This window comes from Tupaia chinensis, unplaced genomic scaffold (genome assembly GCF_000334495.1).
Source record: "Tupaia chinensis unplaced genomic scaffold, TupChi_1.0 Scaffold148470_1, whole genome shotgun sequence".
NCBI classification, from domain to species: Eukaryota; Metazoa; Chordata; class Mammalia; order Scandentia; family Tupaiidae; genus Tupaia; species Tupaia belangeri.
In genome coordinates, this window is record NW_006208319.1 from 1,968,139 (window position 1) to 1,972,391 (window position 4,253).

Here is a 4,253-nt window from a genome sequence, read left to right on the forward strand (position 1 = left end):
AAGGAAAGACAGGCCCCTTTTCTCCATCTGCACACAGTTTGTTAGAAACACTGTGTGGGAGGATCTATTTCTCAAGTTCAGGGAAAGCATTGCACTCTTCATCTCTTTCTGCAGAATAGTTGCTTCTGCTTAGGAGAGGGCCACAGACAGACAGCCATAGCATGCAATCCTCTCCACCTTTAGCAGCGCAAGGTTGAGAAGGCACACAAATGGAGCATCTTAAGCAAGTATTCCAGTCTTTGGCTCCAGTATGTAGGACGGTGCTTTCCCTGTTTGAGAGTTTCTGTAATTATTTTGGAGATGAACAAATCAATGTACATACCAGGACATATTGCCATACGATGACAATGATGAGGAGGAGGATGATAACAGCACCATATTTTGGGTCCTTATTTTTCCAGCCATTCCCAATAGGCTCCACACAGCATAAGCCATCCCATTTCTAGGTGACCCAGATCACAGGCACACATGTGTGCACCCAGTACATTGGGGAAGGTTCCAGGATGCAAATCCAGAACTCTCCATGTGGGACCAATTACACCACCATTGTGCCACTCCCTGGCCAGGCAGTAGTCTCTTAGAGATAATAAAACAGGCACAAAGAAGATGAGGTATCTACCCAAATTTCATATAGATAATAAGCAGAAAAGTAATATTTGAACCCTCCAGATTAATCCCTCTCCAGAGCCCATTCTTTTAATCAATATATTAATACGTTGTCTATCGAGAGGGGAAAGAAATACTGGACAAATGGATATCTGTAGATTAAAAGGATACTGAAAAAACAATATTCTAGTCTAAATGTTGGCCCAGCTTTTTAAGTATGTGTGTGGGGGGAATCATTTTAAATCAATGCACCTTGTAGAAGTAAAGAAGGAAAATATTAGCCTCCATATTTTCTCTCAGAAGAAAGTGAAGCCTGTTCTTTTACTTAGTCAGTTGGCTTGTCCATGCATAGTCAGTGTGGACAACCCTGTGGCAGGGGCTGGCAGACCGGGTTAGTGGGGGGCTGTAAAAGTACCGACACATCAAAAGTGCATCCTCTTCCCCAGCAAATCACCACCATCATCAGTCCTTACAAGAAACCAAGAGACTGGACATGAATCGACCTAAAATCATGTATCTAGAAGAAGTATCTAAAAACTTGGCACACCAGTTCCTGAGGCTACCATTTTGCCTCCTAGGCACGGTACATTATATAAATATAAGTCTGTTTTGGGAGATGTACAAATCAAAGCCCATTCCAGAACGTATTGCCATAGGATGATGAACACAATGTGTTCTCAGGGGAATGTTTAAACGCAGAACTCTGAGTAAATGAATAACCCAAGTCAAATCTGCCCTCCCAGGAGTTGAGACCATTCCTGGAAAGGAAAACAGGCAACCAAGAATGCTAAATTACTAACCTGACAAATTTGCATAGGCCTTTAAGGCAGAAAATGTCTTTGTGCCTCTCAGGATAGGGTTGGTCCAGGGAGCAGGGAGTTAGGAGACCAGAACGCAGTCTCATAGTTTATCCAGCGTGGCTTCAGTTCTCGGTGTGGAAACTATGTTAAGGATGCTACTACCATTTACTTCCTTCCCCTATCCGTAACAAATACAATATTTGCTCTCACTTGTGCTTTCAGCAGAGATGATGACTGACTTCTGCTGACTGGTTACTCATCTTCTCTTGCTTAGGTCTCATTCAGCCAAAAAACACAAGACAAAACTTTGTGCCAGGTACTGCACCCTTGTATATATCCATCTTCTGGCCTCCTTAACTCTCTCTGTGGCTTCCTAGTAAAACAGATACCTTGTCTGCACAGAGATGAAACCCACAAGTCACTTCAGAAACTCCAAACAGAAACTCATCTAACTCATCCATCTTGGAAAATTGCCCTGGGTATCACTCCTACCTCCTTCCTTCCCCCCCCCTAGGTTTTTTGTTTTTTTTTTTTTTTTTTTTTTTATTCTTCTGCTGTGGATCCACAAATAAATAACAGGAGACTTATACTTAAGCACCTGTGGTGAATGGTTAAACTATTAATTATGAAATTTGGATATACCATCTGGGTTAACATTTGGCTGAGGACAGCTGAAGCTCTCAGTGCTTCTGAGCAAAACTATGAATATCTTTGCTATTAATTATTATACTATTTCACCCAGCTGGCATTTCCTTGTTTCTCTTTTCTGCCTTTTCAAATTTTAGCATTCCTCCAAAGTTCTGCCAGGTCCCTCCTTCCCTCCTGTATGCTTGCTCTGACTTCCCAGGCCACATTACAAATGGCAGTTGCATTTATAAATGGTGCCCAAAAGTTTATCCCTTTGTTGTCTTCTACAGGGTGGTTGGAAAAGTCAAGATGCATTTTTGCATAGAAAAATACATCGTGAGTTTTCTGACGACCCAAGAGTTGTTTAACATGTATTCATACAAACTCCTGAATGTAGGGACCACGTATTACATGCATATAGTACACTCCTTTCATCCTTCTTTTTGCACAGCTCACTGAATATTCTTTAGTTCTTAGTTTCACAAACATTCCAGGACATCCAACTTGCATCATCAATTTCTTAAGGGCAAAAACCAGGACTTGTTTTTCTTTTCAAGTATCCCACGAGTAGCCAAATTGTTTGACTCTGTACTAGGCACTCAATCATTTCAAGGAAAAAAAAAAAAAAAACCCTCATATGTAAATACTCCAAAGGCCTGAAATGAGTTCTTCAGCTAAACTATGCAATGTTATAAATGGAACAACTTTGGAATAATCTAGTCAAAGCTTTTCTTTTTTTTACATAACAGGAAACTGAAGTTCAAGGAGGCTAGGTTATTTTCTAGGAACAGCAGCCAGTGAGTAGCAGAAACAAGGTCTTGCTTTCTTACTCTGTTATGTGTTCTGTCGAAGCCTTAGTTCTCTCTCTACATTTGGGCATGTCATTCCTGGATCCCTTTAACTGGCTAAGCACAATTACACACACAGGCCTAACCACAGGTCATTGGATCCTTTAGGATGCCCTCTCTTGATTATGATTTTCCTCCCAAATCTATAGCCAGAATGTCTCCCCAAGACCCAAGGGCATCCTTTCAAAAATTACCCAAGATGGGCATAGTTGTATATTTGTTTCTACCAAACTGTAATTGTTCCTGTGGTCTTTGATGTTCTCAGACATCATTATGCAGTTACCATTACACTTCTAGCCTAGAGAGCTGGCCACACAACTCTCCTCAGAACAGCTGCCAAGTTTGCCAGTGGTGCTATTTCTTAGGCTGGGGCAAGCAAGGTAGCATTTCTCTCTGTTAGGAACTAGAATTGATTTTTTTTTTTAAGCTTTAAGAATAAAGCTTTTCTCACATTTAAATAAGAAATAAAACCAGATCCCTGCAGCCAGAATACTATCAGATGTGCCATCCTTGCCATTTCTCTGGGCGCTCCATTTATCAGAATCAGACAGGTTAAATAGAAGCTGTCTGTGTGGCTGCCCAGTGAGGTAACACTGACATGCCATATATTTGATGGGGTCACAATTTAATCTCTTGCTTTTTGATGTTCCACTTTCAGGTGCCATGCATTTTAGAACTTTGGCCCATAAATTGTGCATAAACTGTTCCCAAAAAGTGTGGCTTGTTTGATTTTGAGTCTTTCATCAGTTCTGAGTGAAATGCAGACAGCTGTGATTGGAGGAGTTCACAAGAGGCAGCAAGGGTAAATACCTTTCTAGAAATTTCTGATGATCTAAGCCTTCTATAAGGATGGTCTTGAGCAAAATTGCAATGTTCTCCTCCCTATGACTGGTATTACTCTACTTTTAAGATTCCGTTTAACCCAGGCACTGAAACCAGTGGCTCTGTAGATGTCTAGTTTCTCAACCTACTATTCAATATAATGCTTTCTTCTAAGAAGCACAGTGATGTGGAACTTGCCTGCCCCTTTCTCACTCACAATTAAATTTCATCTGTGTCAACTCCTATGCACCCTGATTTCTGATAAAACTAATCACACAAGTTATATAGATGTAAAGAGTTTCCTTAGCCTCTCTCCATAGTCTCATCATTTATTTTCACATAATCCTTTTATTTATTTCAAATAAACACATATTTTTATTAAAGAATTATTTTATTTATCTTTATTCATTTACTTATTTATTGTTTACTTTAATTTTTACCAGAGAGGGACAGAGAGAGATGTGGGGGTTAGTGAGAAAGCAAGCCACTGGGCCTGGAACTTGAACCATGGTCAGCCATGTTGGAGTCCATTGACCTTAACCACCATGCC